Below are 15,273 nucleotides of genomic sequence, written 5' to 3' on the forward strand. Positions count from 1 at the left end.
GTGTTGGTAATGAAGATCAAAGCCCCCCATGTGCCTGTATAACCTTGCATCTTTGTTCTCCCTTCCCCCTGCCCTTTGCCTTCTGTAACTTTCTCCAACATATCACAGTCCTCTTGCCTCTACACCTTTGTGCCTGACATTCCCTCTCCCTGATGCTACTCCTCTGTTACCTAGGCATCCTTTAAAATTCAGCTCAAAGTCCATGTCCTCCGGAAAGAATTCTTAGAATTTCACCATAGAGCAGTCTCCCACTGAATATACGCAAGTTTGCCTGTACCTTTCCTCTGTGGCACTTAGCACTATTTGCAATTACACATTTGTGTGTTCAGTGTCAGTGTATTTGCTCATCATTGTGTTCCCAGCATGAAAATGTCTGACATAGAGAGTTCACTCAATAAACACACGGAAAGAGAAGACTATTTGGACATGTTATCTGTCCATTCCTGGAAGGATTGTAAATTCTCTCCTGGGATCAGGTCAGAGCATCCCAAGACTGCTCTGGAGTATATTCTTGGCTTTTATTGGAGGTTACCATAAGAAACTTTGCAGGGAGAATGCTTCTGCCTTTGCAAATGGAGGGAGCTTCACTAGTATGATAATCCTCTCTCCAGGGAAGGAGGAGGAGCTTTTTAACTGCTGAGTTTGAGACAATGAACTGGGTATGTGCAGCCCAGTCCTCTCTCCGCCCTTTCTCTTAGAAGTGACTGTCCACAGAAAGCAGACACTCCACACTGCTCCTGTGGGGGTCTCATAGGCCCCACTTGGCACATGCTAGGTCTAGGCTGGGCCAGCACTGCCTATGACTAGCTGGATAAACCTCTTGGGTGTGGGGATTCAGTACTAGGGACTCAGCTTATTTGCAGATAAAAGTCATATTTTTCCATTCTATTTATCAGTAACAAAAGTAATGTTTGGATCTCTCAGCTTCACTCTTGATGCCAGAATTTATTTGGCACTCAGGATTTCTTCAGACTGTTTCTGAAACTCTGAACCATTGCTCGATACCATCATGAACTTGAAAGAAGATTGAGTTTTTTTGTTTTGTTTTGTTTTATTTAGAGAGAGAGAGAGTTGGGGAGGGGGGCAGAGGGAGAAGGAGAGAGAATCCCAAGCAGGCTCCAGGCTCAGCACGAGCCCAACGAGGGGCTCAATCACCCAACCCTGAGATCATGACCTGAGCCAAAATCAAGAGTCTGAGGCTTAACCTAATGAGCCACCCAGGTGCCCCAAGAAGATTCAGCTTTAAAAATACTTTTCTTAATAATGTCTAACTGTTTGAAAAGCCACTATTACTATTATTTTGCACTCACCTCACCTTTATGACTTCAGGTACATTACATTTGAAGCAGTCATTTGGAAAATGAAGGAAAAAAGTGTTACATTACTAACTAGGTTTTGTCATTTTTTAAAAAGATTTATTTATTTATTTATTTATTTATTTATTTATTTATTTGAGAGAGAGAGAGAGAGAGAGCGAGTGAGCCCAGGGGAGGGGCAGAAGGAGAAGAGACAATCTCAAGCAGACCCCCTACTGAGTGTGGAGCCCAACGCTGGACTCAGTCTCGCCACCCTGAGATCATGACCTGAGCCGAAACCAAGAGTCAGTACTTACTTAACTGACTGAGCCACCCAGGTGCCCCTCGACTTTGTCATTTTTTAGGTGTCAAAAGAGTCTCAGGCAATGACTTTCTCAAATGATCAGAATCCAAAATGTAGAATCAATTTGATATGAAAGGAGCAAAAGAAAATAGGCCCATGGAATGGACTTAATCAGAACAGAATTTGAGTGAGTTCTGGAGGTGTGAACAGAGTCAGCCCAAGCTCGACATTTTCTTAGACTTGGAACGGGCCATATATTTGAGATGCTAGTTCCTGCTTAGGTGCAGGGGACAGAGCAGGGGACAAAACATACTGGGGCCCTGCCCTCTATCCAAAAGGTGGGATAGAATGGGGGAGGGCAAGGAAGACAGAAAATATACAAATAAACAAATAAACATAAAATAGATCAGCCTAGAAGCTCTGGGAGAGAAAAATAAACTGAAAGAGGAGACTGGACATAGCGCATAAGGGGTAGGGGGCACCATTTATGCAGGTTGGTTAGGCAGGATGGCATTTTAACCAGAGCACTGAAAGAAGAGAGAAGGAGAATGAGCTATGGGTTATCCCCGAAGGAACATTCTAGACAGAGGGAACAGCCAATGTAAAAAAGCCTCTGAGGTGGGCTTGGTGTTTCCAAAGACCAGCAGGGAGTGTGGCAGGAGATGCTGTGATAGGGGGTGAGCGGACCAGACCATGCGACAACCTAAAAGTCACTGAACAGACTCGGAAAGGATGGGGGCTTCTCTTTTAAACTAAATAGAAAGCCATAGAAAGGGCACCTGGGTGGCTCAGTCGGTTAAGTGGCTGCCTTCCGCTCAGGTCATGATCCTGGAGGCCCACAATGGGCTCCCTGCTCAACAGGGAGTCTGCTTCTCCCGCTGCCCCCTCACCCCTCTCTTGTGCTCTCTCTCACTCTCTCTCTTAAATAAATCAAAATCAAAATCAAAAAAGAAAGCCATAGGAGTAGAGGGCTCACGATCTGACTTCTTAAAGGGATCACTCTGGTCTTAGTGAATAACGTTGGGGGGGGAGGGGGCAGAGAGCCACTCGCGGGAGCCGCCCATAACAAGGATGTCACAGTGGCCAGGCCAGAGTGGTCACTTTAGTAAAAGTCCTGAAGACACAGCAAAGGGAGGAGTCCAGCGCTGTGCACCTGGCACACGGGAGGCTGCAGTCGTTTTTCAGTGATGGGCACCGGGGCGCGGGTGGCGGGGACAGAAATGCTGGCTGGGGATCCGGTTTCGGTGACGGGCAGGCACTGCTGTGAATGAATCTGGAGCTGCACCGATTTAAGGATCGTCTCTGGCCTGCATGATGACCTGAAATCCTGAGTGCCTCAAGACGAATGCATGAAGTAATGCATGCTTATCTGTGCGGGGGAAAGGCTCTCAATAGGCCAACCTAAAGCTTGAATCTACAGCTTTTGAGTCCACTAACCGTGTGAGCGCCCTGAGGGCGAGGACTCCGTCCGGCTCCTCCTTGTTTTCCGCCATGGCCCACAGGATTCCTGCTCAAAGGATGTGCTCTATAAATATCTCTGGGACTAAACTGACTGAAAAAGAATTTATGTTTAAACCCTGATTCATAGTAGATCCAATCAACCAAAACCCGACAACTTTCTTTTTTTTGTAAACTTACTTAAAATTAATCTCTTGCCCAGTTCAGCTCCTTTTCCCAGTGCGTTTTTCCAGATTTCCAAAAATGCCTTGTAACTTTTCATAAAAGAGGGAAGAGGACTCTTTTATGAGCTTCAGAAAAACCACGCTGCAGCGAAGTAGTATGTTCATTTTCTTTTCTGTCAGCAGATTTTGTTTTTAGAGTGTTCTGTATTTTAGACACAGCAACACCGTAAGAGACTAAAAATATAAATTAAAATAAACTGATCTCTACCCTTGGGAGGCTCTATAATCTAACAGACCTAGTTACATCAACGTAACTAAATCACAGCACACTCAGAGTGGCTCCTTCGATGTTTCTCCTTCCCCATAACTTAGATCACTTTCATGGTCTCTGAAAGAGTAAACGTCAGACAGTAAGAAAGGAGTCCCCAGGAAGAAAACGAAAAAGGGAAGAGAGTCTTCAGGAGGAAAACAACCATGCTTTTAAATATATGTCAGACCTTGTTTGCGAGATCTCTTCCTGTTCATGATGAAAAAGAGCTAACTTTTCGATTCCATGACATTTCAGACACCCGGGGCCCTGAGGAGAATTCCCTTGTCCCTGAAGATGCTTTTGGTCTGAAGCTTTTTGAATCAAGTTTCGGTTGTCCATCTCCAGCTCCTGCAATCTCTGTGCCCAGGATGTATCCTGGGAAAGGAGGGGGGGTCCATGTTCAGGGTCTTAATCAGGCCATCATTTCTAAATTGTTTGCTTCTTCTCTCTAAAAGGATCAAATCCCTCATAAGAGGATGCAACTGGTGCTTGCTTCGGCAGCACATATACTAAAAAAAAGAGGATGTGTCAGAGGGGGAGACGAACCATGAGAGATGATGGACTCTGAAAAACAAACTGAGGGTTCTAGAGGGTAGGGGGGTGGGGGGATGGATTAGCCTGGTGATGGGTATTGAGGAGGGCACGTTCTGCATGGAGCACTGGGTGTTATGAACAAACAATGAATCATGGAACACTGCATCAAAAACTAATGATGTAATATATGGTGATTAACATAACAATAAAAAAATTAAAAAAAATAAAATAAAAAAAGAGGATGCAACTGATGGTATTCAAATGTCAAGAACTATTTACATGCCTAACTACATCTTCCTGTTTGTAACAAACAGGGTCAGCCGCTGAGTGTGTTTGCCAACTACATTAGCTAGCTCCAGGCAGTTATAGGTCCTTTCCACGGAGGCTTCTGCGAAGAAGCCATCAGTAGGACAACGTGGGGCCCAGACGTTGCGCTCTCTGCACACTTCATACCACGGCATCCCCTTGCTTCCTGCAGACAGGAAACTGCGCTCAGGAAATGGGATTCCTGTCTGAAGACAGCATCCCTTGCCGATCATTGGCAACTGTACCTAGAAGCAGCATGAAATGGCCCCTTCTACTTTAGTGCCTTGAGGACCAGAAACGTTTGTGTCTTTTCAATAGTGCTTGATCTCAAGAATAGAAATTACAGCCAAACATTTGTTGCCTAAAAGTGCTTTACAGCAAGCCTTGAGAACAATTCTGCCAGGCTAGGGAGCTGCAAAGAGGACTGAGGAGAGCCTTGGATTAGGATCCCAGTGACCAGGGTCTTAGCTTGTGTTCCTCCAGACTCTCCGCCTGACATTGGATAAAGTCAGACTAGATAACCTCCCCGGCCCTTTGGGACTCAGTGCCTCTGATTCCATCCAAGGGGTGCATGGAACGGCTGTCAGGTGCAGGTAAACGGCCTGGGGGCAGAGTCCAGCCACGCCAGGAGAATCGGGGCTTGCTATCCAGTTATACAGGACCCTTTTGCTTTGTTTTGGTTACTTATAAGTCTAAAAAAAGTAACACACGCCCCATGTGGGAAATTTGGAAAACATGGGAGAATTTAAGGATGCAGATAAACACTGTGACAAGCCACATACCTTTCCAATCTTCATGCTACACTCGTGGTTTGTTCCTGAGATTGCATCTCTGTGCTCTCTGTTGTGACCTGCTTTCTTAGCTCCATACTGCATTCCCTAAATAAAGATGCACTGAAGGTCAGCTGAGTACCTGCCCCGCACGGGGCTCTGGGATGCACTGTGACCAAGATAGGTGCTGCTTTAGGGAGTTCATGGTCCAGCTTTTCCATATCGTTAAGAACTTTCCGTAGCTGTAATTTCTGATGTCTATATCTCACCCTTATAACGAACGGTCTGTTGTTGCTGTCATCTTATTTTGTGTTGCACAAGAGGAGATGATCTAGCTCATGGGAGCGCACAAGCGGAAAGGGGCAGGGGGCGGGTGCGGGGAGGTAATGGGGTCAAATGAAAGGGTAGAAAGCAAGACAATGAGAAGGAAGACAGAAGGAGAGCCAGAAAGGGAGAAACAAGGTGTAGCAGCAAGGAGGGTGAGGGGGTTTAAGAACAGCTGCTCTGAGCCCAGGCAATCACTGGGTGATTTTGCACATGGGGTGAAGACCACAAGCTCTAGAGGCCAGCGAGTGACTTAACACTGTGCCTCAGTTCCCTGGTGTGGAAAACAGGTTAATAACGCTCACCTTCTAGAATGGTAGTAAGGATTACATAGAGTGGTAGTAAGGATGACATGAGCTACATAGAACATTTAGTATCTAAGTACTCCATACTTGATATGGATAGCCTTTATCAATTACCCTCATATTTCAATACTGCAGAATGTTTTGGACCGAGGGGGAGAAGGGGGAGCCAGATGAATGAATGAGATGTCTGATTTACTGATTTTGTAAGTACGGTTATGCTTCCTGATCTTCACGGCTACACGTATGTGTCAGAAAAAGATGTGTCTGAAAAGTGGTAACTGCAAAGAGTTTAATAAAAAGGATGTTATCTGGGGTACTGTTGTGACTCAGTTGGTTAAGCATCAGCAGTCTTCAGCTCAGGTCATGATCCTAGGATCCTGGGATTGAGCCCCCACATCAGGCTCCCTGCTTGTGGGGAATCCGCTTCTCCCTCTCCCCCACTCGTTTCTCTCTCTCTCAAATAAGTAAATAAAATCCTAAAAAAAAAAAAAAAAAAAGTATGTTATCCAAAGCCACAGGTAGAGAAACCAACCAGGGACAGTGAAGCCCCTCCAAGGCAAGCAACACTGGGAAGTCAGTGCCAGCTTTCAGCCTAAAAAGCAAGGATAAAAGGAGCTTTAGAATTTAACAAGAGCTCTAGGATCACGGAACAGGAGCTGCGGTTTTTGGGAAAGGGCTGTCGCCACCAGCTGATTGGCTGTGAGGGGCTGCTGTTGGCTGAAAATCACAGCAAGTCAAAGGGCCGTGGATGCCCCAGCAATGCCTTCTATAGACATCAGTTTCCAGGGGATGGAGAAGAGCAGAGGAATGCAGAAAGAGGATCTAGAAGGGAAATGGAGGAAAAGCAACACACCACTGGTTTCTAGCACATAAAACTTTATCCCTTGGCATTTATGAGTTTACCCATCAAATACCATTTGAAAATGTGCCACCCATACTTATGGAGGCCACGTGCCCATAGGTCCTGCTGCCCCAGCATCACTGCACACCTGAGTCCTCATCCCTGTGCACACCTACACAGATGGCAAGGTTCAAGGACCCGGGACTGCCATGGTAAGAGTGGTCAGTCCCCAGGAAAACCACACATCCCCAAAACCATGGAACTTCATGTTCAACTCAAACAATAAAATATGTATCCATCAGCATTTTATGCTTCTGCTTATCATGAAAGGAACTGGTATCATGGTATTTTTGTTGAGCACTTCTCTTAGGTCTATAGTGAGAAGGATGGTTTGTGGTTAACGCCACTGGGGAAAAGCAGAAAAAACTAATAGAAAGAAAGACGTCGTAGACTTAGCATTTATTAGTATTTCATAAATTGTGATACAAACTAGCACCTGTGATACAAACTTTCTGTTCTTCCCAGATGCCCTCTGTGCGACAAGGCAGAGGGGGTCTGGTGGGAGAGAGCATGTGCGGGCCAAGAAACAGCCAACTGAAATTCCCTTTCTGGCACAGAAAGCAGCCATTCCTGTCCTCCCCAGGCCAGGCGACACGCTTTCCAGCACTTTCCCAGCGGCAGAGAGAAATCATGGCTATACATCACAAGAAAAACACAGTCGAGCAGTGGGATTCCTGTTGGCATGAGTTGGTTTAGTATCATAAGAACATGATGTTGTGTCTGAAAATGACTTGGTTTATATGTTTAAATATTCTTTACTGTAGACTAAGTAGACTAAGTGTTCTTATTTTAAAAAGTATTAGTATATATTTAGGCTTTTTAAAAGAAACCCAAACATCTGGCAAGTTACCTTTGAATTAAGTCTGTTGTCTATTTAGAGAGGGTTGAGTGGAGCCTTGCATTTCAGGAGTTTGTTTTCATGTGGGTTTTTTGTTTGTTTGTTTCTGTTTTTATTTCATTTATATATTTATTACCAACATCAGTAGCCCCTACCGTCAGGGAGGCCCCGCTTTTCAATTTCCAGTTTGGAGACAAGTAAAAGGTGACAGACTTGGTAGAAAGTACAAATTGTGGAAGATAAGGCACGTTGATCTCTCCCTTCTCCCACAGCCTGCCTGCCTTCCACGGGTGGCAGATAGAGTCCGGGGTTCTGTCGGCTTGGGTGTTGTGTTCAAAGATAAGGCCCAAGCCAAGAGCTCTGCACGGATGCAGGAATGAGTGGAATTTAACCACTTTATTTATTACTGGGATTTCAAATAACTCTGCCCCAGGTTTGTTAAATTTCCAAAATGTTCTTTAAGTCATACTGAATATGAACTGTTTTTATCTGAGGCTTTCTGATTGGTTACCAATTCCACAAACTCCTATGTGACCTTTCTTAATTTTTTCCCAGGCTCTCTGTTATAAAGAATGATTTTACTGACTACATATTTTTTTAAAGGAAGTGTTGGGCTTCAGCATTAGATTCGACTCACGATTCATAAGATCTTTTAAAAAGGTATTATTTGCCACGCAATAGCAAGGAGTTTACAGCCCCTCCCCCACCCCCAAATGTGTCACTAGTCTGAGAATGTGATTCAGAGGTGGGCAAACTGGTTTAATTTAAATACTTTTGCAGATTCTTCTCTTCTTTCCCAGGCCATTACCCATAATTGAAATGCAAATGTTTATTTTTAAAGCTTTAGAGCAATTTGGTTGGCTTTCTTTGACTGTATTTTTTAGCCCTTTGGAATTTGTAATATCAGATATTAGAGTAATAATATCATTTCCAGAAAGGCAGACTGGACAACGTTCTAAACCTCTCCAGGAGCCAGCTAGAATAAGCATCTCTTGGTAAAGGTACATAAACAAGCCCTGTGCCCGGTTTTTCATTCCCAGAACCACGGGCACCAAGGCAAGGATCCATACAAGGTACTGGTCTGGGGCAAGCAACCCCACTGTCACTTGGGAATATCTTAAGGAGAAAAAAATCAGACTCAGGTGGCATTTTTATTTCTGCCTCTCATGTCAGGAACAAGTTAAGCAGAGACTCAAATCAGAAGGTAGATTTTCATCAAGCAGTCAAATTCCAAATGGCCTCTCAACTTTTCTCAATTTGGTGTTTTTATGCACGAGGACAGAGGGAATGGGTGGGACAGATCTCCCAAGTGAATAACGATTGGAGACAGACCTGTGGATTTTCATCTAAAATAACCCATACATGCCGATGTAATTAGAATTTGGTTTGGTTTGGTCTGGTTTAGAGAATAACTTCTGTTCTTCCTTCTTTCAGAAAATATCTTAGGCAGTTTTCAATAAAATGTGCTTTCACAAATAAGGTCGTAAAACTAGAAAATCAGAAAGCATATAAAAGGGGAGACTTAAAATAGTTACTGTAGCTTAACATTAAATTTAATTTTGAGCTTCCTGGCAGTTTAGGGAAAGAGGAAACACAATGGGTTACATTGTTTTCAGCATCTGATGAAAGGGAGCATTTCGCTGCTTCAGAAGATACTCGCTTTTCCTGTTACTAAATTTTAAGAGGGTTGTATCCAATGGGCCCTTATATGTTTCACAGAAAATGAGGGGAAAAAAAAGAAAGAAGGAAGGAAGGAAAGAAGGAAGAAAGAAAAGAAAAAAGAAGAAAGAAAGAAAAAGGCTTTTTACATCCCCAAACAAAATTTGGAAGCAATTAAAAAGCATCCGGGGAAAGTAAAGGCAGCCACTGACTTGGCGGAATTGATGAGATCAGTGAATTTTTAAAATCACCTCAAGGCACCAGGCACCATATATTCTAGAATTCGATTTCCTACAAGATAACACATTCTTAACATCACTTTTTAAATGTATAAGTATTGGTTTTCATTTGCTGTCATTCGCTTTTTAAATTGGTTTATTTTAGACATTCTGAGGGGACTAAGAATTCTAAAATAAAGGTACACAGAAGTAGTGATGATAGCGCACCCTGCAACGTGTGTTTCCCCAGTGGGTTTAATCGAATGTGGAAACAAGTTTTCTCTTGCGTTATTATAGCTTGTCACTGGAACTTTTTTTTTCTTTGTTTGTTTGGTCCCCTTTACTCTGAAAAATGTAGTGAAATAATGAAAATCATTGTCCAGCATTTGTTGACGTAGAAAAGGGAAGTGCTAAGTTTATGAGTGGTCCGAGGAGTTTGGTGACCTCAGCAGCGCTCCGTGTCGCAGGAGAACCATCATTTCTATTCAGCAGGGATGTATGATATCTGAGGATCGAGATGCTTTCCAGTGGGCTCACGCTAAGCCCTTGGGTGAAAAAGTGACTGAGTCCTCCAAATTTAACTTAATTGGCATTGTGGGAAAGCGTCCTTTCCACATATCAGCCCACACTGTGTACTTCGTGTAGACCGAGGACGGTTATTGAGAGAGCTAAAGACGGCACGTGGTTCTGTACCAGAGTTTCCATGATCCACCATCTTGTGTAACAGAGTCACTCAGCGATGTTATAGCAGGACTGAGCTCTAAGGAGAACACAAATTCATAAAAACAGGGATGTGTTGGCTTTTAATTGTATGTGGATTTAAATGATTCCATTGTTTTCCTCCTTAGGTGGTTCTGTCTTCATTCAGAGCTGCCTTACTTCTAAATTTTCTTTGTCTAAATTCCAGGAACAATCCTTCTTGTAGTTCTTTAGGTAATCTCTTACTGCATTATGACTTCTTGACATTCACAACCCTTTGCAAATGATTGAACGCCTTATTTAGGCATTTATTCTTTCAAGTATTTATTAAAGAAACTTATAAAAATATCCAATCAGTACTTATGTCTGTAGACTTTGCTACCTTTTCTTTTCTTCCACCTCATCCTATGGCCATTGACAATTCTTCCTTGATCTCCCTCAGCTGTGCTTGGTGTGTGTTTTAACGCATTCTCATGTTTTCCCTCACTAAATTTCACTCATTCTTTGCTAGTTTACTTGCCAAACTATGAGACTAAGGACTGACGCTCTCTCTACTACCCAGCGTTACGGCTCCTTATTCATTAACATTCACTTACTCATTCTCCACGTATTTACTAAATACCTATTACACATGGAGCACATTTATGTGCTAAATGAATTTTAGATTTTCAAAATATTCATTTGAATTGAAGGTAAATCCAAAGGCATATCCACTGCATGAACACTGACAGCAAATCCTTGCCCAGCTTCATTGTGCCACCCATGCCTTAGCTCCGATTCTCAAAGGCAGCGGGAGACAGAGACAGGATCACAGGTAGAGAGAATCAGACTGGCTTGTGTTTAATTTTGGTGTAGTAGGGAGAGGGGAAACCCTCGTTTTTATAAAAGGTAACAGGAGAATAATTGGGAAGAGAAATGTCATTGCACATGAAAATATTCTGATGGCCCTTCTGGATGTGGAAGGAGACCCCACCAGGGGAGGATATGGCTACAGAGGTCCAGGGCAAGACAGAGGGGGACCTGATTGCTGTCATAAACTGTCATAAAGCCAGTTGGTGGAATATTCAGTTCTAGCAACAGCCAGTAGGAGAGTGGGATGAAAGCTATAGGGAGTCAGAGACCAAGAGTTTGGAGGACAAGGGTAGGACCCTGCGTTCATGGTACAAGCAAATGACCAGTGAGAAATTCCGAGGGACTGAAATGGCTTAGGTACTTTAGGAAAGAGTGTTTCCTAGTATTCACTTAAAAGACATTTCTCTGCCAAGTAGGATGCGATCTCCCCACTACCTTCAAACCCTCAGGACAACCCAGATACATTCAAAACAGCCTTGTTGTAACAGGAGTTGTATGGAATCAGTAGAAAGGGGTCTGGGATTCACATGGGGGGGTTGTAGGGTGAAAAGATGTGACCAATAACTGGAGACAGTCAAGATCTGATCAAGAATTTGGTAGAAACAGGAAATTAGAACAAGGAAAAGACCTAAGCCTTCAAGAGTTTGCAGATGTTGGAGTCCTCCAACACATAGGATGTGGGATGGGCCAGAGTGATTTGAATTTAAGTTTTAAAAGAAGAATGACCCTGAATGTTTGCAGGATGTGGAGGTACCAATGATGTTGATATTTAGAAACCACTTTGGGTCTCTTTGAGGCTTGGCTTGGCTTCCTTGTCTGTAAAATGGGCATAATTCATTAAGGTAACTGAGAGGATTAAATGAACCATCCTAGGCAAACTGCCTTCCATGGTTGCTTTCGACATGGTCACCTACTAATAAATATTCCTTTACCCCTCCCTTTGGATACATTCTAAGATCTTCACATGTAGGCACAATAAAGGCCAAATGATGATTTATATCTATAGTAGTTGGCTAATATTAATATCTATTGACAAGTTTGGATAATGCCTGGAGGGAAAAACAGTTCAGTGTGTAGTCTGTCACAATAACATCTGTGATTCAGCCAACATGAATGTATTTAGACAATTTTGAAGTTAACTGTGGTGGATTAAAAATTGACCCCAAAATCTTTGGTACTCTTCCCATTGAGAGGTAGGGTCACTATTCTTTCCCTCTGAATCAGGGTGGGCTTTGTGGCTGCTTTGACCCGCAAAATATGGTAGAATCTAGTAGAAACAGACTATGCACCCCATTTCTGGATATCCTGGACTTAAGATACCAGTAGCTTTCACTTCCTACATCTTGGAACGCTTACTCTTGAAGCTCTGAGCTGCCATTTAAGGAGTCCAACTAGCCTGAGACCACCATACTGGGAGAAGCACAAGCTTGCCATTTAGAGAGCCTGTGTGTGTGAGAGAGAGAGAGAAAGAGAGAGAAAGAGAGAGAGAGAGAAGGAAATGCTTATTCAGTCCTTAGCCTTTCCACTCTCCAGCCATTCAGGTCTCCCCAGCTGAGGCCCCAGACATCATGGAGCAGAACCAAGTCATGTCTACTGTGCTCTGCCTAAATTTCTGACCCACAGAATCAGGATTATAAAAATAATAAGTTGTTATTCTTAAGCCACCCCTATACTTTGGGATAGTTTGTTATACAGCAATGGATAATCAGAACATTAATGTTTGACATTTAATTCCCAATGTTGCTTTTAGTTAGATTCAAAAATAGGTAGTTCCTAATCTAACTTTAATACATATTTCAATTTTGGGGGTGTTTGTTTGTTTACTCATCCATCATATTTCAATTTTTAAAAATTCACATAAAGTAACTTGATTTTAAGGATATTAGGCAGCAAGTCCAGGTGAGAGAACATAGGCAAACTATAGAAGCAGATCCATTTAGTGTTAAATCCCAGCCCACCTACTTGTTAATTATATAAATCCGGACATTTGAAAATATGTTTAAAATACCTGATGTAGACCAGGTATCGAACAGTTGTCAATGGCTCTCTCCTTTCATCCCCTGTTCCCTTTCCCTTTGTACATCAATGCCATTTTAAAAACAAGAGGCATGGATTAGTGTGGATTTTGGAGTCAAAGAGACATGAAATTCAAATCTTTGCATTATGGATGTGGTCTTAGAAAAATTATTTCAAATCTGAGTCTCAATTTTTTTCAATAGGATTACTCAGAAGATTAAATGAAGTAGTTTATGTCAAAGGGCCAGAATAAACGCTCAACAAGTAGAAGTTACCACTGTCATCGTTATGATTCATGTCAAACACAGATATTTATAAGATTATATTATGAGGTTAATCTTATGTTTCATCATGCTTTGGGGAAACAGCAAAGGACATTTCAATCACTTCATATCTTTTCTGTCATGTGTTTCTCTTCCTCCCCAAATAAAAAGGAGATTAATATATCCTCCAGTAGATTCAGTGAAATGGAAACCTTCGTTTCTTAGGAAGCAATGTTCTACAAAGTCTATGACATAAACATGGCTATGGGGTTTATCTCTTGTGTGAGTCAACTGTTTAAAAAAAAAAAGCATTCCCACTTTCATGAGCTCTTTTATTCCTATTTTTATCTGTTGTAACCACACTGTCCATTCTTATCCCAGCATCTTAGTTCAATCCTGCAAACATGTTCCTTTTTAAAATCATGGTAGTTAGGGCGCCTGGGTGGCTCAGTTGGTTAAGTGACTGCCTTCGGCTCAGGTCATGATCCCGGAGTCCTGGGATCGAGTCCGGCATCGGGCTTCCTGCTCGGCGAGGAGCCTGCTTCTCCCTCTGACCCTCTCCCCTCTCATATACTCTCTCTCTCTCATTCTCGCTCTCTCAAATAAATCTTTAAAAAAAATAAAAATAAAAAAATAAAAAAAAATCATGGTAGTTAAAGGACTTTTAGAACACATATCTATAGAGAGCTGTATTTCCTGTCCATCAGAACAAAGGGAATTGAATCGGGATGGCCTGATACAGACACTGTGGGATTCTGGAATCTTTTGGGGGACAGAGCACCCACTTACTATCAGCCCTTTTGAACAGAGCCAATTGCTGCTGGTTTGAAAAGCATTAGAAACCTTGTCATTGGCACAAATAAAGTACTGAACAGAAAAATCTTCCCCCTTCCATATTTTCCAGACCTGCATTAGTACTGCCCAGAGGCATAGCTAAATCCCTTTGGGAAGAATGTGGGATTCTTCATTCCCTTTACTTCAAGGACTGATTGAGTCCTCACCTCCTCTTCACTTACCATTCCCTGTGCATCCTTCTCAGAGCTGCGTGCTTGGTGGGTGAGGACAACCTTCTGCAGGGAAATTGGAGGGTTTTTTTTTTTTTTTTAGGACTTTCCTTCAGATCTTTTGCTAGAACTTTCAAACAAATTCCACAAAACTCTGCCCACACAAACAAAATCACAGCCTTGGAAAGTGGAGTACGCATAGGGTATGACACGTAGTTGGTCTGTTCTTAGTAAATATTGATTCTCTTCCCTACCTACTAGGAGATCTATCCTGTCCATCTTTGACTCCAAAACCTCATACTGAATCTGAGTTGTGTTTGGGGATCTGTTACCCATTGACATAACAGCAAAACCAAACTGTCTCCATATCTACCAGATAGAATAGAAAGTGCTTCCTACAACGCAGCAGGAACCTGAGAATTGATACTCAGTTTTGCTTTATTCTTTTTTACTCCCTTCCCTAAGCTGACTTGCTAGAAACTCCATACTACCTCATTGCTTACTGATGGGATCCCAGTTTGCCAGCTCAAAGGAAGGATGCTCCACCCTAAAAGTAGTATGGTATGGGATAACACCTCTCTTTCCTGGCTCCTTTGGAAATTTAGCAAGACCAGTAAGAAAGAAGTAAGCAAATACAAGACTGAAATAGTCAGACCAGCAACCCATGCTGACTTTCGGGAATCTAATTTACAGGAGTCTTTGACTGGATGAAGACAAAAAAAAGCTCAGTCTGAATTTTTATCAAATGCCTTTTGAAAACAATAATGGGGCAGGTTTAAAAATACATGAGTCAGAAACATCCGGATTACATTTCCAGGGAATTATCCAGGGATTTGAAAATTTAGAGGAAAAGAGGCTTGGCAACCAGCATTCTGGGCTTCAGAAAAAGCTTTCTAACCAATTATACCATGCCTTGCCCTGAGATAGCTCATTAAATAGGACCGCTGGCCCCAGGTGATAGGGTCCTAATGGCTTCCAGTCATAATTTACTGTTTGGGGCTTCATCCCTACTGTTGGTGAGCGTGAGAAGATGGGAAGAGAATCGTGTTAGAG

The sequence above is a fragment of the Callorhinus ursinus genome, unplaced genomic scaffold (assembly GCF_003265705.2).
Source record: "Callorhinus ursinus isolate GAN/ISIS: 27379988/994484 unplaced genomic scaffold, GSC_fseal_2.0 scaffold62, whole genome shotgun sequence".
NCBI lineage: Eukaryota > Metazoa > Chordata > Mammalia > Carnivora > Otariidae > Callorhinus > Callorhinus ursinus.